Raw genomic sequence first — 24,565 nt, forward strand, 5'->3', positions numbered from 1 at the left:
CAAAAGAGTGGTAATAATAGTTCCTGCTTTTTCAGGGTGTTGTGAGGATTAAATGAGTAAGCACCTGCAGCATTTAGAAAAGTGCATGGCACAATGGCAGCTGTTTTAATTAACCTTCATTTCACAGATGTGGACACTGAGGCGGGAAAGAGAGATCACTCACGTACCATACACAGCTCATGAAGCTGGGCCTCAAACTGGCTCTACACCATTTCACCACCACTGAGTGGAATTTCCCTCTATTCAGAAGACGCTAAGATACCCCCATGAAATGAAATATCCCCAAACTCACACACAGCCACCCCTCCCAGTTCCCTCCTTCGTTTTTTATTTTTTTTTTTGGACGCGAGGCGGGCCAGGGATGAAACCCGGGCCCCCTGCAGTGAAAGCACGGAGTCCTAACCGCTGGACCGCCAGGGAATTCCCTCCCTCCTTCAAAAACACCCACCTCTCCCACTCAGTTTGAGTGTCTCTTTTGGAGTGTTGAGATAAGATAACAGTGGAGCGGTTCCAGTGGAGTTTTCCTGGCGCTGAGGAGAGAGGGGAAACTGCTTCTCTTCCCCAGCTCTGGAAATGAAGGCAGCCGGTAAGAATTCTCAGGCTCCTAGAATCAGGGCAGAGGAGACCTGCAGAAGAACCACACCCCCATCCTTACGCTTCAGGATGCTAACTGGAACACATTGAATTTTGAAACGAGCTCGTTTGAGCGGCTGGGGAGAAAGAGCTGAGGAGTGTGGGGTTCTAGACCTTGGGGGTCTCTCTAGTTTCCCGTGGAAGCTCTAGGGGTAGGGTCTCTATCTGTCAATCCCAGTCTTTGCCTGGCTTTGTCTGTCTTTTCCTAGTTTGGCCTCTCTGGCAGGGACACGGAGAAGTAGGGTGTCACTAGATGTCTTTGTCAGTCGGGCTGTGGTTCACTTTGCCAAACATCATCGCATCTCTGACTCTCTCTCTCTCTCTGCTTCTTTATTTTGACTCATCTATTTTTGTCTGCCCTCGGGGGGGGGACTCGCCAGGGTTCTGATCCTGCTTTCAACCTCTCCCTCCAGACCCCAGGAACCTCCGCACCGTGCAGAGCCGGAGGCCGCGGCGCTCTGCGGGAGCAGCTTTGACCCTGGGGCAGGTGTGGGAGAAGGGGTCCGAGCCCGTGGCGCCCCCTCGCTCCCCTTCCAGCGTGCGCGGAGAGGGGGGCGGCCTAGGAGCACAGAGCGGGAGGCGGGGGCACTGCAGGCCCGGGGGCCCAGGTCTCCGCCTCCCTCGCGCCTTCCGGGCTGGCGCCCCTCGGCGCAGCTCCTCCTACCGCGCCCCGCCTCCGGGTCCGCTCCTTCGGCGCTCCTGCCGCCGCAGCCGAGCACCGAGCAGCCTGGCTGCCGCGGCCGCCTCGCCACCAAACTTTCCCGGGAGCCGGCGCCGGTGAGTCGGAGCGGAGAGCGGACAGGGCGCGGGCAGGGGCTGGAGCGCGGCCGCGGCTGCGGGGCGAGGCTGTGCGTGGCCGGGCTTGGGTCTGGGCATCCCCACGGAGCCGCAGAGCTCCCGAAGCCGCCGGCGTTGGGTGGGCGCGCTCCGGGGCCCTGGCGACTGTGGGCGGCGCGGGTAGGGTCCCGGAGCGCGGCTGGCTCCGCGGCACCCTGTCTGATACCCAGCTCTGGCCCCCGCCCCGACGCGCACACACCTGTGGCTTTGCCTGGGTTCGCCAGCGTGCGCGCCCCAGGCGTCTGCCTCCGGCTCCGACAGGGGGGGCGAGTCTCCGTTTTTCCCAGAGCTGCCCTAGGCTCTGAGTTTGATGTTCCCCACAGTCCGAGCCCATCTCTTGAGTGAGTTGAATATGCCAGGCACTGGGTATCCGTGATCTCTTTCGGTTCTCCCTTTAACTTGATGAACCGGTATTATTATACCCATTTTACAGAGAAGGAAAGAGGCTCAGAGAGGGAAAGTTGTGACCAGGAGCACCACCGAGTCAAGGAGAGAGCCAGGATTTTGAACCCGAGTCAGCCTGACCCACACCACTTAATCACATGCGGGCAAGCCCCAGGTTCAGCGTCACCAGGGGTCTGGTGTGGGAAGTGTGGAGGCCACTGCCCACGCTCTCCTACAAGCACGGCTGCAAACCCGGGGCGGACCACCACCGCCTCATTGTGCCTCGCAGAGGATCCTGTGGAAAGATGAGTGGCCCTTACTGTCAGGGAGTGGATTCTGGCGGCAGAAGCCGCCTTTCAGGTGACAGGAGCCAAATTCCAGAAGCTACTCTCGATTTTTCTGGAAGGAGCCAAGGAAGTCAGGAGCTGAAGCGCAGCAGTTCTTCACGGAAACTTCTTTCCTTCTCTGGGTGACTCTCCCCTCCCCCCCGCCCCCCAAAGAGACCCCACCCCAATCCCTTAATCTCTCTGAGGTGTCCGCTCCGCCTGGGAGCTGGTAATGTGAGATGCTCCAGGCAGAGCTGCTGTCCTCCAGCAGGGGGCTCCCACCTCAGGCCTGGAGCCCGACGATGAAGGAATGGTGCTGGGGCTAAGTACTTTGTAAACCAGGTCCCCCCGCCGGAAGGTACCTGGGGCACTCATTCCATGATGGGGCTAGGTCCCTGTGACTGGAGCACAGATGGCCTGTGTCTCCAGAGCATGAAGGAGAGCAGAGCTGGGGATCTGATAGGGAGGTCTTGAAGGCCCCAATCTTAGCTTTAATCTTGGAGTCAGGCAGGAACAGAGACTGGGAGAGAGAGAGAGAATGGACCCGTCAGAGTATCATTATGCATTATCCCACTTAGTTTTCACAGCAGCCTTGCAGAGTGGGCACTATTATTACTAGGCTCATTGAACAGATTGTCTTTTGAGGCGCGCAGAGGTTAAATAACTTGCCTGGGGTTGCCCACGTGGTCTGTGGAGGAGTTGGGATTTGAACACAGGTTTTCCTTGACTCCTTCCAGATTGTCAGTGACACTCAGGCTGTAGATGGGACCTTAGGTACCTTCTGCTTGTGATTGGCAGCAGCAAAGGTGAAAATAGAGAGATGCCAGGCAACAGGGTCCCTGATGCCCGTGCACCGCTCTCCTCTCTCTGTGACAGGTGTCGTGTAGGAGGCCTGCTGCTGAGTGGTTATCACTCACAGGAATCCCTGACAGCCCCACATAAATTTCCTAATCTGACCCAGGGCTAGTTGGACCCTCACACGGAAGCCTGAGGGTGCCTGAGGCTACCCTGCTGTCTCAAGAGGTATTTGCCCTGATGGAGGCAAAGTCTGTAGGGAAGCCTGATACCATTTTCATGTGTGAGAGAGAATCCCTCCAGGATAGAGGGTGGAGATGGCTCTGCACTGCCTGAACATGATTTCAGAGCTGGGTGGAGGCAGGAGCTGCCTCCAAGCCCCTGCAGCCCAGAGGAGTTTGGACAGTGCTGGGCTGGGAGTGCTCCCCCCTTGGCTGGCTGTCCGAGGTAGGAAGAACTTGTACCTGATCTTCCTTTCCTCGGACTCTCTCAGAATCCCATGTTCCTGTTTGCGCTTTCCTTTTTACCATCCAGGAGTGCCTGGTGGAAGTGGTGTGGCCTTTCTATAACAAAGGGGAGGCATGGCAAAGAGATCAGAAGTGTGGATTCTGGAGCTGGCTCAGATCCCAGAGCTGTCACTTATGGGCTCTGTGGCCTTGAGCAAGTTGCTACACCTCTCTGTTCCATTTTTAGGATGGGAGTATTCCTAGCACATTCCTCAGTGGGTTGGTGAGAGAACTAATTGTGTTTATGCACATAAAGCACCTAGATACAATACGCTTCTATGAGGCAGTACATAGAAGTCCTATTTAGATGTTAGTTGTCACTGTAGTTACTGTTAAGGTCAAACAGGCCCCGCTTGGTAACCTGGCTCTGCCACCCGCGAGCTGCCTGCCCGATCTCCTTAAGACTCTTGCTTTTTCGTCTATAAAGTGCGAGTAGTCTAGTGTTAGATGTAATGTAAGAAGTCTTAGTGTAGACTCAAGCTTTAAGTAGCCTAAAACCTCAAGTTCCAGTGCAAACTTGTTTAAAACTTCTGGTGCTCTGCGAGGTACTCAGCAAACGCTGGGCATTACTATGATTACCACTGTTAACGGCAAACCTCACTCCTTCACACTGCACCTTGAACTTGATGCTCTGGCATGTTTCTGAGGGGCATGGATTTGGGACAGTTTTCTGGCTTGTGGGGCACGAGAAGGATTCTTCTTACCTTTCTGCCCAGCTTCTCTCTTCATGGTCATTTCTCAGGGACAAGTGTGGGCCTCTTGATGGTTGTGGGAAGGCAGAAGGTAGGTGTGAAGTTCATTTCATAAGGTCTGCCCTGTCCTCACCAACGCAAAGACGTCAGCAGAACACGCCACCCCAGCTGCCTTTCAGATTGATATTTTGTGCACCTTCCAGGTGGAGAAGACATATCCAGAGTTCTGGGGGTTTTTCCCCCTTAAAGACAGAATGGTGTAGTAAAAAAAGCTCAGGATTAGAACCCCAGCCCTGGCCCTTTGAGCTGAGTGACCTTGAGCATCCATTTCCTCATCTGCAAAGTGGCCATTAATCATACCTTCTAGTTTCAGGTTCTAGAAACCCTGTTTCTCAGGGTTAATGCCAGGGTGGAAAAGCAAAGGAATAAAACAGGTAGTGTAAATGGCAAAGAATTACAGGCAATTGTAAGTAATTCTCATTAGCATTCAGGCTGGGCATTAGCTGTAATTGCACCTGATCCAAGACGTTTTATCTGAAAGACGTACCTGGCAGAGGATCATTCAAGCCCAGTCACCTGCTGCTCTCCCTTTCACAGTGACGCTGAGCATTTCTGAATCTCGGGATGTGATTATAATAAAGCTCCTGTATCTTACTTATAAGTGACTCACTTCTGCCGTTAATGGTGGCAGAGGACTCAGGCGCACACTCATTGGGAACAGTGCTGCTGATGCTGGGGGGAGGGGGGACAGGATGCCTCTCCTCTTTATGCGTTCGTCTTCCCTGCTGTAATTCTCCGGTGGTAATGCATGAGAATCACATGGGCCAGGATCGAAGCTGACAGCTCTCAATCTGTGCAGCAGCTTGGATGGCAAGACCCATTGAAACTTGTTGCTGCCAGCAGAGTGGATGTTAGAAACCATTACATCACAACAGAGAGGATGGAGCAGAGGAGGTTGAGGAAGGCACCTCGGGGAGTGGTTAAAAGCATGGATTCTCATGTCCAGCAGACCTGAGTTTGAATCTTGGTTCTGCCAGCTTGTTAGTTGTGGTATGATTTTTGTCTGTCTTCCCACCTCGACTATCAGTTCTAAAGGAGCAGGGACCATGTCCAACTTACTCACCAGGGTATTCACAACTCTTGGTACATAGAAGGGGCTCATGAATGTCGAATGAATGAACGAATATATGAGTGACAAGTTGCTTGTTTGAGCCTCAGCTTTCTCATCTGTAAAATGGGGCTAACATAGCACCCGTCTTATAGGTTGCTGTGAGCACTGAATGAAAAAATGTTGTATACAGAATAAGCACTCGACAGTGCCTTTGATGACAAGTTGATGAGCAAAAGCAAAGACACAGCTGGCCTAATCTGGGGGAGAGAGCTTTTTCCCTACCCTTAGACCAACAAGGGGCAAAAATGCTAGTCATAAGAATCCCTGTTTTTATACAACACTCTGCAAAGTGCTTTCTTTCTTTTTTTTTTTTTAGGTATAGTTGATTTACAATGTTTCAGGTGTACAGCATAGTGATTCAGTCATATATATATATATGTATATAACTGGTATTGAATATAGTTTCCTATTAGGTCCTTGTTCTTTATTTATTTTATATATAGTAGTGTGTTTCTGTTAATCCCAAATTCCAAATTAATCCCTCCCCTCCCCCCACAAAGTGCTTTATTATCTATTGACTCCTCACAACTAGACAGGAATGGCTATCCATGTTTTACAGGTGAGGAAACTGGGGTTCAGAGGGCTTGGTCGAACACACCAGAGTCACACATTTTAGAAGCAACAGGAGGTAGAATATAAGCCCAGGTTACTCTGATCTGCCAGGTGTTCCTGCTGAGCTCTCTATTGCCCCTTGGGGGTGGAGGGTGCAGTATTTAGACTTCCATGAACATGGTATCTCTCTTCATTATTTAGGATACAGTTTAGGTCCAGTTTCCTTATGTCCCTTGGTGGTCTTGCACATCTTTTGTTAGATATATTCCTAGTTAGTTGATATTTTATATGCTATTGTAAATGGTATATCATCTATCTACACATATATTTTTAAAAAAATTATGCTATGTTGGTTGCTTTTTTGGAGAAATATTTTTGCATTTTGCACATCGATTTTGTATGCAGAAATCTTGCTAAACTTTCTAATTCAGAAAAATGTATTTGTAGATTATTTTGGAGATACTGTGTATACAATTATAGGAGGTGCAAATAAGTTTTGTTTCTTCCTTTCCAATCCTTTCTTCCCTTTGGGTTTTTTTTTTCTCTCTCTCTCTCTCTCTCTCTCTTATGGAAGAGCTGTCTACATTTGACAGTTAGGTCTAATGTTTATCTAGGGTTTTGGTAGATAATCTTGTGAGATCTTGGTTCCCTGACCAGGGCTTGAATCCAGGTCCCGGCAGTGAAAGCGCCGAGCCCTAGCCACTGGACGGTGAGCCCTAGCCACTGGACGGCCAGGGAATTTCCTTGGCAGATAATCTTTGCCAGATTAAAGAAGCTCCTTTCTATTCCCAGTTTGCCAAGTGTTTCTTTCCTTTTTAGTCATAAATGGAAGTAGATGTTTTTCCTGCTTCTGCTCAGATGGTCGTGATTTTTCAATCTGTTAACATGGTGAACTACCTTGATTTTTGCATTTCTGGAATAAACCCAACTTGGGTTGTCCTGTTGCATCTCTTTTGCTGGGCTATTTCTCATCAGCTTTTTGCTGAGGACTTTAACATCATGAGTTCATGAGTGAGATTCACTGGCAATTTTCCTGTTTGGTGTTTACTTGTCAGACTTTGGTTTCACTGTTATGCTGGCCTCATAAAACAAGGTGGGCTGTGTTCCCATTTCCTTGGTTCTCTAGAAGAGATTATGTAAGCTGGGTGTTGTTCTTGTTGAGAGTTTGGTAGAATGGACCAATAGGATCCCCAGTGGGTGGAAGCTAAGTGCAGGGTGGGGAGGACAGCTGGTTTCAGCTCAGTCCAAGGCAGAACTTTCCAACAGGGAGAGGCTCAGGCTGCCTCAGGGGGAAGTGGGCAGAGTCTGTGAACCTAGGTGTCCTGAGTGCTTTGGGGAGAGCCCGCCTTGGGCTCTGGGTAGGGTCCTTCCAGCCAAGGATCCCAGATGAAGGAAGTTCAGCCCAGGGTGAAAATCTGGTACCCGTCTCCTCCTGCTTCTAAAATTGCTGCATCTGCAGACAGTGTATGCTGTGAATTACTACTCTCCGGTGCCTGCGATGAAGGGACTTGACTCCATCCATGCACACGTCCTCTTTCCCCCTCTGTGATATCAGTTTGCCTGAAGTCCCCAGATTATGACCTGGGGCCACACCCCTCCAGCCATTTCCCTCTGACCCCCAGGGTGGCTAGATTTGGGCAAGTTTCTCAGCTGAATCATTCCTCAATCCTCTTTTACTAAAACATGAGGCCCTGTGCTAATTTGGATCATCTCTCTCTCTCTTTTTTTTTTTTTACATCTTTATTGGAGTATAATTGCTTTACAATGGTGTGTTGGTTTCTGCTTTATCAAACGTAGGGTAGCTAGCTAGTGGGAAGCAGCCGCATAGCACAGGGAGCCAGCTCGGTGGATCATCTCTCTTAATCCCCATAACAAGGCCATGAGGTAGCTACTCTTACCCCCATTATGCAGACTAGGAAGACAAGGTTTCTAGCTGTGAATTGTTTTAATAGTTTCATCTTTCACAGTAAATTACCACTGTCTAACCTGTCTGGGTTTGGGTGTAAGCTGAAGGTCTCACTCAGTTCTCTTTTCACGTATTTCTCTAGTTGTCCCCATCCCATCTGCTGGCTCGCTCTTCCTTTCCTCGCCTCTGCCGCCTGCATCAGATCCTCAATTGCTCTGCATCTTCAGAGGCAGAGCTGCAGCGCCGTACAACTCCAGGGAGCACCATTCACACGGTTTTCTATTTCAGGGTTTGCAGCCTGGACACCCACTCCTCAGCAACGGGTCTCCTTCCCAGCCGTTCAGGTGTTGAACTTGCTGCTGATTCGGGCGGCCAAGCATCAGACAGGGTCATGGCAGGACCAGGGCAGACGCTGGCTGGACGCCAGGCAGGTGGAGGAGAGCAGTGCAGGCCTGTGCCATGCTGCTCGGAGGATTCTCTGTGGAGAATAAAAGTTAACAGCTCCCAAAGGCATCTGCTTTCCCCTTCTTTTTCTCTCTTTTTTTTCTTTCTTTCAAACTTTCTAGGCAATTCTCACTCGGTTTATTCTTTTAGAAGGACTTCATTTATTTACTAGATGGCTTTTCTCTCTTCCTGGAGAGAATCATCACTAAATAAACCCATCCTGCTGGCCCTTTCCCCCAGTGCAAGTGAAGCCCAGTTCCATCGCCATTGCACACATGTGATCCCGAGTGTCTGCCAGTGTGACTGTTGATGCTGGCCCCCAATGGAAGCCTATTTTCTTTCCTTGGTCCGAAGCATCTAACTGTTCTTATGGCACGTCCACCCTGAGGAGCCCCTGATAGAGCTAGTTTCCGCCTCCCTGGAGGATGATGGTCTAACTTTTCCAAGAGCCTGTTGAGGGCTTCCCACAGCAAATTTGGGGGAAACCATGAATTCTGCATTTAAATCAGACCTTCTGAAAACAAGTTCATGTCAGGTAGAAAGAGACAAAGAGACAAAATGTAATTGCACCTATAAATTCAATTGTGTAAATGCTACTTGTAAATTCAGTTTAGGGCAAAGAGCAAAGGTTCCAGGGCCAGACGACGTAGGTTTGGATCTTGGCTCCCCCACTTTGCAGTGTGTCTCAGGCAGGCCATCCACCCTATCTTTGCCTTGATTCCGTTGATTAGAAAGAGGGGTTAGTGACTGTATTAACTTACAGGATTGTTATGAGTATTAAATGAGTCATGAGGTTTGAAAGAATTAATATTTGAAAAGCACTGACAGCAGAACCTGGCAACTCGTAGGTGTTTATTAAACAAACCGATGAATAAATAACTATCTTACATGGATTTCTTTTTCCCCAAGAAATTGGGGGTCATTTTGTCAGGTTTCAAAATAAATCCCACCGGATTTAAAATTTTTGAAACTGTTTTAATCCTATATATTAATTTGTGACCCACCTTGTGTGATGAGTGTTTTTGTGTAAAGATGTTTTCTCAGATTAGACTGGAGCCTTCTTGAGGGTGTGCTGCATGCTACTTTGTTGAAGACTTCCGAGGTTAAGATTCTTTTTAAAAGTTCTAGAACCTGCAGGCAAGTGAGTTTGGTGGCAACAGTTGGGGTTTCAGAGTTTTGACCTGGTGCCATAAATAGTTACCTTTTTAGCCTCGGAGGAAGCGTTTTAACCTCCCTGGCCTCAGTTTCCACATCTGTAAAAGGGGAATCCTAATATTAATAATAGTACCACCACTCACAGCGTTATTGAGAGCCCCTTCCCCCAGGTCTTGCAATGGCTGGCACCTTCCCATCACTGAGGACTCAGATGTTCCCTCCTTGGAGAGCCCTTCCCCGACTACCCCGTTTTGACCGCTGCCCAATCCAGTCCCTGTCTGTTGATTTTCTTCATCACTGCTACCAGATCGCCAGTACAGGAGTGGAGGGGTGTCATCTGCCTGGTGGGCAGCTATACCTGCAGTGCCTTCGTTAATAGCACCTGGCACCTAGTAGGTGTGTAATGAAACCTTACTGGATGAAGGAAGTGAGTTCACAGCTAGATCCTGAAAGACAAGGGCGTGCCCTGATCATGCAAATGGCAGTAAAGACCACCAAGTTGGTGAAGATACCAGCACTTCGTAGCGTTCGAGTACCTGAAAATGCTTTTTAGGCATCTCAAAAGTAGTAAGTAACACTGAACAAAGATGAGTTATTTTCACGGTTGTATCAGGAGCTCAGTAAGTATTTGTCAGTCATTTATTGATTGGTTCTCACAGCACCGAGCACCGGGCTTGATGAGGGAGGCCCTGAGAATCTCCATTAACAAGGTAGGAACAGCGGACAGGGTCTTCTCCCGCTGCTCAGTCCTGTTGGGGGGCGGGAGGGGCCAGTAAATAGCACTCCTCTGCCTGGCCTGAGTTCTGCACCAGCTGAGTATTAAGACAAAAAGCAAGGTAGCCGGAGAACAAAACGTCACCGTTATTACTGATCCCAGTGACACTGGAGCGTGTGGGCTGGCTAATGCTGAAGGCTAGAATCGGATGGGTTTCCTGCCTGCCCCAGGGGTGGGCGGGGCTGGGTCCCTGCAGAGCCTAGGTCTTTCTCCTGGGCTCGGTCGGCTGACTGAGAGCCCAGTCGGATGCAGGCTCCCAGCAGAGCAGCCCAGAAGAGCCTGAGTATGACTTGCCTATTTCATCTCTCAAACTCTCTTATAAATACGTGGCACCGTGCACGGGCCCCAGAGAGTGAACGAGGAGTGGGAGAGAGGCCAGGGTCTGAAGCTAGAGGAGCTCCCACTCCATGGAAGGAAACAAGAGGCAGGAAACAGGCAAGAAGCCCTGTAGCTGGGGGAGTGAGGTCAAGAGAGGCAGGGATGTGCAGAGGCTGCTGGTGCCTGCTTCGTATGTGCACCAGCAGAGTATGAAAGCAGAAGAGTCCCTCACCTTTCTCATCCCTCCCAGCCAGCTGATGGAGGAAAGGAGCTGTCATCCATTGAGAAGGCACTCCCGGCCAGGGCTTTTGGTTCATCATGTCACCCCGTCCTCTCCACAGTCCTGTGAGAGAAGTGTCAGTGTGCCCATTTTAGAGATAGGAAAACTGAGGCTAGAGATGTGGACTAACTTATGCTAGAGTGGAGCTGGGAGACCAGGAATGAGGCTATTGCAGTCGTCCAGGTGAGAGAGGAAGGTCACTCAGACCAGCGGTGGTGGCCCTGGAGAGAAGTGGACAGACTAAGACTGTTGGAGCAGGTGCAGTAGGACTGACAGGTGGCCGAATGTGGTGGGGCTGGATGGGGTGGTACTAGAGGACGGTGTTAAAGCAGTGCTTCTGGGTAACTTGTGGTGGTTTTGTTTTGTTTTTTGCACTTTGGATAGAATAGATGTGACCCTCCTGGGCCAAGAATATTCAATGAATTAAGAATTCCATAGACACCACATCTGCACATGTCACCTGAACTGAAAATGATGGTCAATCACTCTTTTTAAAAAAAATTATTTATTTTATTTACTTATTTTTGGCTGCTTTGGGTCTCCGTTGCTGCGCATGGGCTTTCTCTAGTTGCAGCGAGCGGGCTTCTCCTTGCGGTGGCTTCTCTTGTTGTGGAGCACGGGCTCTAGGTACGTGGGCTTCAGTAGTTGTGGCACGTGGACTCAGTAGTTGTGGCTCGCGGGCTCTAGAGCGCAGGCTCCGTCGTTGTGGCACACGGGCTTAGCTGCTCCACGGCATGTGGGATCTTCCTGGACCAGAGCTCGAACCTGTGTCCCCTTCATTGGCAGGTGGATTCTCAACCACTGTGCCACCAGGGAAGCCCCGATGGTCGATAACTCTTAATTGGAAGTGCCAGCTGGGGTGTGCTTAGGGAGATTCTCAGGGAGAATCAGACACGCCGGGCTAGGGTGGGGCGAGAGGGAAAGATGCTGGGTCTGTAAGAGGCTTGTAAGCAGAAGGTTGGGGGGGCGTGTCTCAGGACCCCTTCTTCCACTTCCACAATCCCCTGAGAGGTGCTGCTGCCCGGTCATGTTCCCGGAGCCCAGCCCCCCTCAGTGTCCTCCCTATCCCAGCCTGAGCTTAGGCCTGGTCCTCCCTCCCCAGGACCCCAAGAGAGCTCCCCTGCCCCTAGGTGGCCCCCTGCCTGTTTCTCAGGGAAGAATCTGATCAGATCACTTCCCTGCTCGAATTCCAGTGTCATCCTCCCTCTGCAGCCATTAAGTAGAATGGGGCCTGGGTAGCACCATTTAGAAGGATGTCTGTGATGAGTTCATGGTTAAATGAAAAGAGGAAATGTCAGAATAACACTGGCAGCCTGAGACAACAGAATGCAGTGGTCAGAAGCCTGGGCTCTGGGCTGCACTGAGTTTGAACCTCGGCTCTGCCACTTAGTAGCTGTGTGACCAGGAGCAAGTTCTTAACTTCTCTGTGCCTCAGATTCCTCATCTGGCAATGGGAATGATAACAGTACTCACTCCCATAGGGTTGTAAGGACTGAAAAGGAGTTAATACGTGTACAGTGCTTAGCCCAGTGCTTGGCTCCTAGTAGCATCCATAAATGTCAGCTATTATTATAACTCTATAGGTTCACGTACATTAATAGGCACCTCTCTCCATTTTAACCTCATTTGTCAGGGCTCAGAAGCCTCTTCCAGGAAGCCTTCCGTGAACACACCCCACCAAGGCTGGGCTAGGACCCTTCTCTGGACTCACATCTACCACACACGTATTACTCCTTACTGTGACTGTCTGTCTCCCCACGGCTTTAAGTAGCTTGGGGACATGGGCTGCGGCTTCCCCATTATATCCCTAGTGCCCATCACAGTGTCAGGGACATAGTAAGCCCTCAGAAATACTTCTTGAATGGAAGAATGAATGAGTGTGAGCAGGGCTTTGAAACATAAGGTTTCGAGGGGTAGAGATGTGAAGGAAGGATATTCTGGGCCGAGGTGGGAAGGCATGTGGTCATCCAGCAGGTGACCTGGTCAGGCCACATCATAGCATGTGAGTAGGGAGGGTAACAGGAAGCAATTAAGGTGGGCAAGGTGGGCAGGGGGCATGAGAGGTGTTCTGTGTAGGGGAAGCAGATGTAATAGGGGTGGGCATGGGCAAGGAAAGGATCTATAGGGCCGTCATCCCCTTCTCTCATTTCTTCCTGCTCTCCCAGACTGGCCAGGTGCTTCTGTGACACCATGCATTCATCATAATGTAAAATAAATACCTGCTTTACCTGTCTCTTTCCATCAGCAGATTGTAAACTCCTCGAGAGATGGAAATGTGTGGTGTTTTTCCCCTCTTTTTTCTAAAACTCTTCTTGCCCATAAAGATAAGCTGTTTCCTCATCCACCCCTGCTTTTTCTCTGCCACGTAGGGGGACAGACATAGATTGTGTTGTGTGTTCTGATATCGGGATCCTAGTAGAAGTCACTCCAGTTCTTCTGGGAGTAGATGATATATAGCTTCTCCACTTAATCAAACCATTCACCTGACTCTGCTTCCTTTATGGAGTTCTTAAATCAAGCCAGAAACAAGAACAGCCTTGCAGTTCATTACTGGGTCAGACAATGACATTGGCCTTTGACCAGTGGCCTGCAGAAGAAAAAGTCCTCACTTAAGTTCTTGGGGCTGAACGAAATCTTTGCCAAGCCCAAAGAGGCAACGTCCGGGCCAGCAGCAGAGGGGTGGTAAGGTAGAGCTGGATCTGGAGAGTTCGTAGGGATCGTGCCCCTGCCGTGCACAGGTGACACTACAGTGGACAGGCAGACACAGCCGTTGGCTTTGCAGGGTGATGAAGACAGACGCTGGAAGAATAACAACAAAGTGGGATGTGATGTTCTCAGATGGGGAAGCACAGTGCTGACAGGGGCTCAGAGAGGCTAAGTGGCTGGCCCAAGGTCACACAGCTAGCTTAGCTGAGCTGGGGTTTGAACCGAGATACTTGGATCCCTTTCTTCTGTGCTAGGAAGCCCCCCACGGTGAGATGCTAATTGCCTGAAGTGTTTTTGGAAATTGCTCAGCCCTAGGTAACCCTTCCAGTTTTTCGCTTGGTAGCTTACGTTGCATTTGTCCATTCAGTCCGTCCTATAAATATAAAAAGAGGGTGTTTCTAGGTGCTAGACCCTGTCCGTACCCTTTTTCCCGAGTTCCAGGCTACATAGTAGGAGTAAGTCATGAAACTAAGCCTTGGGTTTCCAATGTTGAATGCTCACTGATAGCCAGAGCTGTTGTTGTGTTCTATTATAAGCAGAAAAAACACACACAGGCGAACAGGGAAGAAAAATCAAATGAGCATTTGGCTCTGTGGATTGAAGGGAAAGCTTGAGTGAGTTACAGGATGGACACCCCAGGTTCGTTCGGGCTGATGCGGGGCCTGGTTGCCCCATCGGTGCTGGGCTCCGTAACAGCAAGGACACCATGCCCGTTCTGAACACCCAGAGCTTTCTCTGCGTCCTTGGTCACTAAGGGAAACCAAGCATTTTTCTAACGAATGCCTTTTACTCCCTTTCATCCCAGGCACCAAGCTGTGTGTCTGTCCACGCACTAAGTGTTACTTTGCAAACACTGCAGCTGGGAGCAGGTCTCCGCTTCTGTGCTTTCTGGTTTACAGGATTGCCCTCAGCATCTCATCAGCATCGGCTAACACGAGGCGGTGGTACGGATGGCGCCAGCATGTGAGGGCCTCGTGCCGAGCCCTCTCTGTTTGTTGCCCCATTTGGCCCTCTAAGCAGCCGTGTGTGGTCGGGACTGTGGTCCCCGTCCTAGAGATGAGGAACCCAGGGTCATGCCGCTGGAAAGTGACGGACCCAGGCTTCTAAGCCAGGTCTGGCTCCCAGCCCCATTCTCCTAACCACATTTGTTTAGGGGAAATTAGAGCAGCAAGGGACTTTGAGAGATGCCGGAGGGAGGAGCGAGGGGCCGGGAGAGGGAGGGTGACCTGCCCGGGGCCACACCTGCTCTACCAGCAGAGCCGGCTCTAGAACCCAGCTCTGCTGACCTCTGCGGGCACCACCACTGGCTTTGGGCAGCCCGTTCTCCTTCCGGGGCTCATCACAGCCGATCCAGCCCCCGAGCCAGAGTGTTCTACATAGGCTCTTGGCAGGCTCGCCCTGGCCACCCTTCACCCCCACCCCCGTACTCTTCATCTGCCCATCCATGTGGGACACCCCGCCCTTCCCCAGGCACACCTCATGCTTCTCATCACTGTGCCTTTGCTGCCAACAGACCCTCCTGCCTCCTCTGCCCACTCAAACCCTAAGTCCCCAAGAGTTTTATTCTGAGGTTTTTAATCGTGATAAAATATACATAGCAAAATAAGTGGATCTCATGGTATGTAAATTGCATCTCAGTAAAGCTGCTTAAAAAAAGAAAGTAAGAAGAGGGGTCTGGGGTTGCCTGTTCCAAGTTCCCCCTTCAGTGGCGCCTCTTCCAGGGAGGCCTCCCTGTTAGCAGGTTGTTTGGGGTTGCAGGGACTAGAGACATGTCCAAGTTAGCCTCAGTTAATGGGGCTTATTGCCTGGATATAGGGGGATGTAGCAAAGACAGAAAGCAGTGTCGCCATCACACTGCCAAGCCCCACAGAGACTGAAGGCTTGTCCGGATCCCCTGGAGGCTGTTTTCCCTGCAGCCGTGTCCACGGCGTCTCCACTCCTTGCCCCACTTTGGCTGTTCCTGCTCATGCCAACTAACTCTTCTCTTTTCTCCGCTCCACCTTTCATTTATTCAGCAAACATTTACTGAGCACCTGTGTGCACCAGGCCCTCCTCCAGGCCCCTGGGATTTCCTGCAGAAGAAAGCAGACAAAGATGCCTGCTCAGGTGGAGCCTGTTTCTACCTCCTGGCCCATGACGTCTGCTGCCTCGTGGTTTCCGTGGCTCCTGGCTTCTGCAGCCTCATGGCTTTTGATTTCTGCCCCTGATTCCTACCAACTGCTGCTGCTTTGTGCGTGTCACACTCAGCCTTTCTAGAGAGAATCTTACTAGTTCAGTTAGCCAGCACCTGGTTGCCCAAAAATGTTGCCCCAGGCCACTCCACAGATAGCCTGTGAATGGGGGTCAAGGACTCTTGTAGGTGGTGAGGGACAGGGATGCACAAGATGGACAGTCCTGCCTTCCTAGAACTTTCACTCTCGTGAAAGAAGGACGTCGACAAATGAATGTAAACTGCAGTGTTGAGCAGTTGTTGATGATGAGCAGTGTGGGAGAATGGGAGGGATGGCCTCTGCAAAACGTGAGGAATTGAATCATGTTTGTGTCGAGGGAGAAGCATTCTGGGCAGAGGGAACATCAAGGTCCTGGGCTGCAGGTGGTTTAGAATGTTCTAGAAGGAGTGAGGAAGCCTCAGTGGCTGCAGCAGAGTGAACAAGAGTGAGTGTAGGGGATAGGGTCCGAGAGGTCACGGGCTGGATGTCCCCTTGTCGGCCATCGTGAGGACCTGGCTTTTGTTCGGAAGACATTGTGAGCCACCGGAGGGTTTGGGACCTCGGATGACAGGATCAAATGTGTGATGAGAAGCATCGCCCAGCCCTCTGTGGGGACGAAACACAAAGGAAAGGGAACAGTGTCCAAGTGAGGCCTCCGAGGGAGGCTTGCCGTCCTTTGAGCAGGGGCCGAGGTAGCCACGCCAGGGGATGACGTGGACGTGAAGGGAGGGGATCAGATTGCAGGTCTATTTTGAAGGTACAGCTGAACATAACGGGTGTCTCTCTGAGGCACTTTCCTCCAGTCACCCAGGTCGGTGCAAGTACCGACCTTTCTGCTCCTGGGGTGCTCGCTGTGGGTGCCACCACTGGGTTTCCTGCTCTATAACAAGAGGATAGTAAGCGTGTCTCCCTCCCAGGGTCACTGGGAGTGTGCAGGGCCCTAGTGGGGCTCCTGGCGCAAAGTGGATGTCCAGCGGACCAGAGCTGTTCTTTTCAGGAGCACTGGGTCGGGGGCGGCACACCGGGGGGGCTTCCGGGCCGACTTCTCCCCGTGGATCCGGGCAGCTGTGCTCTGCTTGTCCGGGAATCCTGGGATGGGAGTCTCTCCAGTTGGAGATGGAGGAGCAGAGCCCTTTACCGAACCCCAGCCAGGAGCTCAGGGCTTCCCCCAACGTGCTTCAGTCCTCCCAGCCCCTCCGAGCAATGGGACTCACCACCCCATTTTACAGAGTCTCAGAGAGGCGAAGGGATTCACCCAAGGGCCTGCGGCATGAGGCAGAGCTCCAGCCTGAACAGCTGAGCTCTGGCCAAGAGGCAGGAAGTGATTAAAGGCCTGGGCTTCAACCACAGAAGTCTGAGTTTGAATCCTGGCTCTGCCACTGACTGGCTGTATGACCCTGGGCATGGCCTTTACCCCTCGTACCTCAGTCTCCTTATCTGTAAAATGAGATAATAACAGGTTCCTCCCCTAGCTGGGATGAGGAGTAAGGGAGGCGATGGACGTGGAGTCTTGGACAGCACCCGCTCGGAGTAGGCACTCAACAGATGAGAGCTCCCTGCCCTCACCCCCAGGCCTGTGTCTCCGTAGCTCCTGCCTGGCGTCCCTGCCAGCACTTTGAAGTAGACACCTCGTTGCCAGACGCTGCCATGGAAACCAAGGGATGGGGGAATAGGAGAGGCCCAGAGGAGGTGTGGGGGAGGGGACGTCCTTCCCGCACTCACCCTCCGGCCCACCTCGGCTGGCTCGTTACAGCAGTTATGGCTCAGAGGAACGGAGTGCGGGCGGGTGTCGAGGCGGTGATGGAGACAGGCTGCTGGGCTCCCCTGGAGGCTTGGTTCCTGTAGAGAGTGTGGAATACAGGGGCCCAGCTGTAGGGCCACGTGCGGCCACCTCCCAGGTGCCTGAGGCTTGGGCCGGCTGGAGTGGGATGTGACTCATTCTAGAATCCCTGTTCCTCTGCCCGTCCCTCTTCAAGAGGAGATGCATTCACTGCCTTTCCCTTTGTAACAACCTCCCTGCCCCATCTCCATCAGGTCATAGCCATGGCGCTTCTGGCTGCCTCTCTGAATAGATGTCCAAGTGAGGTGCTCACTGCCTTGCAGGCAGGAACAGCTCTGTTTGAGGACCTGGTCCCCCATCCCAGTGTCCTTCTGCTCTCACCACCTCCTCCTCTGCAGCGTGTAACCACTGTCAGGTCTGCACCTCCCCCATTTCCAATGCAGACCTCAAGCTTTGCAGCTTTGGGAACTCAGCAGAAGGGCCCCTTCGCTTGGTGTCACACAGAGCTGTGTTGGAATCCCCATGTGCTCGGCCACTGAGGTGCTATTGACAGCTCACTGGTCCCTGTGAGTCTCAGTTTTCTTATCTGTTCCAGGGGGTTGATAGCAGGACCCACATCACAGGATTCAATGGGTTAACCCAGGTTAGGCACCTGCAAACTGCATTACTATTATTATCATTTCACACCTTTCTTTAAACTCGGGAACAAAGAAGGAAGCAGAAAACACACACACACACACACACATTTTGTGTATAAAATTAAGTCATCTTTCTTTGAGATGGAAAGAATCGACTAAACTCTTCCCTTAGCGATGTTGCCAGCTTTGGATCAGTTTGGCAAACATTTATTGTGCACCTGCTGTGTGCCAAGCTGTGTGCTAGGCACCGAGGAGACAGAGGGGACAAGGCATGATCCGTGCTTTTGAACTTAAAGCCTGGGGGGGAGGCAGACCCAGACTCGGGCAGTCTCCATATAGTAAGATATGCGTTATGGTCTAGACATTCACAAGGGTTATGTGTGCGCAGAAGCTGGGGTAGCGGTGGAGGGGTGGGGCCCTGATCTCAGCCTGAGGACGTGCCAGCAGGGTTTTCAAAGATGAATAGGTCTTAATTCAGCAAAGTAAGGTGAGAAGAACTTTACAGGCAGAAGGTACAGCCTGAGCCGAGCAACGTAGCATCCACAATAGTGTGATGTGTGCAGGAAACCGTAAGGGATTAGGTTTTGCCAGGGCATAAAGTAAAGCCTGAGGGTAGGGTAGGGGGAAAATGGACCCTCCTAGAGAGGTAAGCAGGGCCGTCAGGGATCGCCTCCCTCCCTGTCTTGGTCTAACCTGGAATATTTTAATTTATTTTAATTAATTTATTTTTTTTATTTGCGCCACACAGCATGTGGGGTCTTAGTTCCCCGACCAGGGATTGAACCCACGCCCCCTTTACTGGAAACATGGAGTCTTAACCACTGGACCGCCAGGGAAGTCCCCAGACCTGGAATATTTTAATGGCAATGAGTGGTAGTTTCAGGGTCACCATGGGACCAAGGGTTGTGGGAGGAACCTTGCTCTTTGTGGGGTGGTCCTAGGACCAGCAGCACTGACATCACTTGGGAGACTGTTGGAAATGCAGACTCTCAGCCCTCACCCAGACCTGCAGAATCAGAATCTGCATTTTAACACGGTGACACGGATGCACCTTACAGATTGAGATGCACGTGGTGCCAAGAGGCATGCGGGCGTGCCCCAGTCTGCTTCCAGCCCGCTGGTAGGGTGGCCTCATCTGAAGCAGGGGCAAGTGGGACATCTAAGCACAACTTTCTTACTTATTCAGTCAAGGGAAATCTTTTCTCTGCTCCTTGATAAAAACAGTCTCCACATGAAAGCTATTTGGGCAAGAGAGTCGGCAAGTGCTACTTGGCTCCTTCCATGAGATGGCTTATCTTCAAGGACGGGGCACCCAGACCTTGTGAGTGTCACTTGCTTGACGGCCCCCATTCGTTCATCTACGTGTCCTCTTGAGAAAGGGAAAATGACTGCAAAGTCTCCCCCATCTCCAAAGACCTTGAAAATCAGGCGCAGTGATCTAGACTTGTGCCGGGGGCACTAGGGAGCCATAGAAGAGTTCTAAGGAGTAACAAGATGAATGTTGCCTGTTGAAAGACCCCTCTGCCAGCAGTGAGGAGGTGGTGGGAAGGGTCTGGAGACATGAGTGCAGAGGCCACATAGGGGCCCAAGTGTGAAAGACAAGGCCTGGGTTCAGCCAGTGGCCTTCCTTGGTCAACTGCATTAGGCCTCAGAGGGCCCATCCTTTTTCTTGCTGAGTGGGCAGTGGCGCAATGATGCTGAGCTCATAGCCTGTCTAGTCTGCTGGCAAGCAAGCAGCAGCTAAGTTTGAAGCAGCAGCTCAGAACTGGCTGGGATGGAAATTTGGAACCCTCTGTGGGTCATATGTGGCCAATGATGTCAGCTGTTTAGATCTAGACAGATTAGGAGCTGTTGGCTGGAATCCCAGTCTTTCCTGGGAACCCCTCCTAATTCTCACACCAGCCCCTGGAGTGAACACAGAGGGCCTCTTGAGGGACTTGGACCCGGGGCCCAGCTGTGGAGCACAGAGGAAGAAGAGGAGCAGAGCCTCAGAAGTCCTTTTGTTGCTTTTGGTGAATCTTCTGGGAACAAACGAGAGCAGTGTTTCCCAAAGTTGCTCTGTGGAACCCTAGGTATAAGGAGGGTCCATGGCTGAAGAAGTTTGGAAATGCTGTATGTCGCATCCCCGTCTTAGGGATTCACAATACCCAGGAAAGGGCGGAGACTTTGGGTCGGACAGAGCTTGACTGAATCTCAGCTCCACCATGTACTGTGTGATCTTGGGCAGTGAACTTCACTACTTGGGTTGATTCAGCCTCTCTGAATGGGGATAATGGGGATAATGACAAATGGGGATAATGACAGTACTGATGACATGAAGTTTTATGGGGATTCATGAGATAATGCATGGCACGTCTTGCACATTAGGAAACAGCAAATAAAAGGTAGCTGCAAAATTATTATATTTTTAATATTTATTAAATTATTAGTTATCAAATTTATTTTAAATATGTAAATTATTATCTTATTTTACCTTTAAAGGCTCTGAGAAGTCCTGCAGTAAAATCTGCTTGGCTTTGCTTACTCAGTGTTTCTGAAATGTATTTGATCTTGGAGTCTCCTTTTTCACATTACATGTAGGACTTTCCTAAGGAATTCATGCTCTTTGGGACTCTGGGAAATACTGATTTTTGTGTTTTGGGAATAGTCTGGGGAAGCCAATGTCTCTGAACTGGGATCCAGTCCAAACATGGATCCTTCTGGGTGTAAAGAGTTGTGTTCCCTCCTCAGTTTCTCCTCTATCTCCCCTTCCCCCAAGATTGTCATTCAGGAAGAAAGGCATGGGCTAACCATGCCAGGATTGTAGGGCTTAGAAATAGATGGTGAGGCTTGAGAGTAGCCCAGGCCTTGGAAAACTCCTGCTCATCCTTCAATACCCCATTCCCATGTTAACTTTGCTCAGAAGGCTTCCTACCTTGCCCAGGCAGAGTTAGTTGGCCATTCCCACATAAGAAGGCCAACGGCCTCTAGTGCATACCTCACACATAACAGGGACCATGTCAAAACCGCAGTTATCTGTTACATGACTGCCTCTCCCAGCTGGACCGTGAACTTCTTCAGGGTGGGCATCACGTGTGTCATCTCAGTACTCTCAGGCAGCACTAGATCAAGACCAGATTTCATCCATCACCTTCTAGGGATTCCTAACGACTCCGCCAAAGACAGGAGGAATGAAGAAGCAGCTCTGGGTCTTATGAGGCTGGGGGGCGCCATCTCAGCTCTGACAACTCTACTGGTTCCCATTGCCTTGGGGGAAAGAATCAGTTCCCTCTGACTGCCAAATGCACGGTTCACGACCTTCCTGGGGTCCCTGAGTGCAGAGGCCCAGGGAGCAGAGATGAACGCTGGGATTCCTGCTGTGGAAGGGCAGAGAGAACCACAGAGGAATGATGATAAGAAAAGGGAGCTCCCTGGGACTTCCCTGGTGGTGCAGTGGGTAAGACTCTGCGCTCCCAGTGCAGGCGCCCTGGGTTTGATTCCTGGTCTGGGAACTAGATCCCGCATGCATGCTGCAACTAAGAGTCCGCATGCCGCAACTAAGAAGCCTGCACACTATACCTAAAAAAAGATCCCTCGTGCTGCAACTAAGACCCGGTGCAGCCTAAATAAATAAATTTTTTTTTAAAAAAAAGAAAGGGGCTTCCCTGGTGGCGCAGTGGTTGAGAGTCCGCCTGCCGATGCAGGGGACACGGGTTCGTGCCCCGGTCTGGGAAGATCCCACATGCCGCAGAGCGGCTGGGCCCGTGAGCCATGGCCGCTGAGCCTGTGCGTCCGGAGCCTGTGCTCTGCAGTGGGAGAGGCCACAGCAGTGAGAGGCCCGCGTACCACAAAAAAAAAAAAAAAAGAAAAGAAAAGAAAGGGCAGCTCCCAGCGCCCACTCCAGAGTTCATACACCATGACCTGTCATGTTGGTGGTTTGTTGAGAGCTAGGTGAGGGCCCTGTGGATGCTTAACCTTGGAAGGAGACAGCTCTGCAGGCCAGGGGCGGGCCTAGTGCAGAGGGGCTGATCCGGAGGCTCAGAGGCCAAAGCTGGAACCAGGGGGCGGACCCTGCTGCCCCCACAGCCGAGGGGCTCAGCGCAGGGAACACCAGGGCCCCAGCAGCGATGGGAAAAGCGGGGAAGGTGAGCTGGAAGCCAGCGTGGAGACTCAGGGAGCTGTTGGGTGGTAGCCTGCTCCCCCGTCACCACCCAGGGCAACGCTCAGTAGAGGGTAAGGCCTGATTCAGGCCTGGGTGGAATACGGTCCCGATGGGGGAGGCTTAGTTTCATGGTTCATGCGGATCAGGTCCCATCCCCCCATCAGTGTCTGGAGATCAGCGTGCTGAGCCAGACTAGATGTGGGCAGTGGATGGTGGGGGATGCCAAGGCCCGGTCACATTTCAGGGTCCCAGCTGGGGAGGATTCCCTGGAGAAATGATAATAACAGCAACAATAACGGTGACAGCAGCTTCTGTTATCGCTGAACACTTAATTGGTGTCTTTCTACAGTCAACCTCATATAACCCCCACTACAACCCTCTGAGGTGGGTGTTTTATCCCCATTTTGCAGATGAGGATGCTAAGAATTAGCAAGATTATACATATTCCCCCGGGTCATATAGCTAGTAAACAACAGTGCTGGGTTTCAAATTTCAGTCTTTCTGGCTCCCAGACCCTGGCTCTGATCCTTAGGCTGTACTGTCTGTCATCCCAAGGGAAATTGGATAGATTCCCAGTTGTCTAGACCAGGCCAGTGGGTCTGAATCCTTCAGTCTCAATGTTACCTTTATAACAAATTGTGATGCTCTCTTTACAATCCTGAAATGCAGTTCATGCATAGATCATATAATCTATCTACAAATGCTGAAAATAGTAATACACTAATCACATGGTAAAGGAGAAATAAAAGGAAAGCCATTTTTTTGTTTGTTTCTGGTGTTTTCGCCCGCATTTGGTCTTTGTTGCTGCGTGTGGGCTTTCTCTAGTTGTGGTGTGCGGGGTCTAGGCGCGCGGGCTTCAGTAGTTGTGGCTCGCGGGCTGTAGAGCGCAGGCTCAGTAGTTGTGGCGCATGGTCTTAGTTGCTCCGCGGCATGTGGGATCCTCACGGACCAGGGCTCGAACCTGTGTCCCCCTGCATTGGCAGGTGGATTCTTAACCACTGCGCCACCAAGGAAGCCCAGAAAGCCATTTGTAATAAAATAATAATATATATTCCACTACATAAATGCTTGGGCACGCCCACACTTGAATATTTTCTGAAGCAGTCATTGCCTGTAGTCACATCTAGAATCGGGTAAATACACAGCTACCAGTGCAGATGGGTACAGATGTGTTGAACTGGCAAACACCATCAAGTGCTTCAACCGATGGGAAAGCTCCAAACAGAACAGTACATCACCTTCCCTCAGTTTATATCATCGGAGCAACCTTAGACAATTTAGAGCAGATTAAAGCTGTGCAGTGAGCTTTTGTGTTCACATGTAAATGGATTGGGGGGTGGATTTAGATAGTTATAAACAAGTTTTTTCCACCTACGTGTCTTCTGGGGGATGTTTAGAGGGTGGCAGGACAGAGGACAATGCTCCGTTGTGTGGAACTCCACTGGCCACTGCCCACTAATGCCACTTATGTCTTCCACATCATTGTGATAACTCAGAACGCCCCCTCTGTTTCCAGATGCACTATAGAAGGTGGTACCCCCCCATGCCCCCGCTTGAAACTACTCTCCTAGGCTTGAATGGTGGGGCTAGGTGGGGGTCTGAGGTTTACAGAGGCACAGTGGCACCGACAGTTCCCACCCCTCCAACAAACAGTGAATTCCAGGCCCTCTGGCCACAGCTTCAGGTGCCACCTCCTGGTGAACCTGAAAGTGGCCAAGGAGTGGGCAGGCTAAGACTGTAGCCAAGTAAGAAAAGGGTGAAGAATTAATGAACACAGTTTACTCTCAGCTGGGCCCAAGGTCATATGATTAATGAGTGGTGAAGGCAGGATTCAAACAGGACTGACTTGAAAGGGGATGATTTCTATCATACTTTAAAAAGTTAAGGTTGTTACTTGGGGGATTAATGGAATGGGAGTCTCAAGATAGACAGTATTGTATAGTGTTCAGAGCACAACTTGGATTCAAGCACAACCCCAATCCTTCTCTTTATCAGCCAAGTAACTTTGAAATGGCATTTCTTTCATTCTTTCTGGTAAACTCCTACTCATCCCTCAAGTCCCAACTCAAACTTCACCTTGTTTGTGAGTTATCCCCAACTCCTCCAGGACAAGGGAGTATTGCCTCTTCTGGGCTCCTAAGCTCCCATCCCTAACTCTCACCATGGCACTAAGCACCCTGTGTTGTGAGTCCTGCTCTGTCTCCCTTTCTTGATGATGAGCTCCTTGAGAGTAGAGACCTTATCTGATTCATTTTTAAGACCCCCCAGTGCCTCTTCACCCCCCGGTGTCCAACATAATGCCAGCCGGGTGCGTCA

At 51.0% G+C, this 24,565-nt stretch overlaps 1 protein-coding gene across 1 annotated transcript in view; it reads left to right on the forward strand.

Annotated features, from left to right (window-relative positions):
- The first annotated feature begins 1,315 nt into the window (after positions 1-1,315).
- The window catches only part of HRH1 (histamine receptor H1), an 87,627-nt gene continuing 64,377 nt past the window's right edge, over positions 1,316-24,565 (forward strand). Inside the window, exon 1 of the mRNA XM_073787710.1 lies at positions 1,316-1,410. The gene's annotated coding sequence lies outside the window, so the exon portion shown is untranslated. The remainder of the gene's footprint in view (positions 1,411-24,565) is intronic.

This window comes from Tursiops truncatus, chromosome 10 (assembly GCF_011762595.2).
Source record: "Tursiops truncatus isolate mTurTru1 chromosome 10, mTurTru1.mat.Y, whole genome shotgun sequence".
Lineage (NCBI taxonomy): Eukaryota > Metazoa > Chordata > Mammalia > Artiodactyla > Delphinidae > Tursiops > Tursiops truncatus.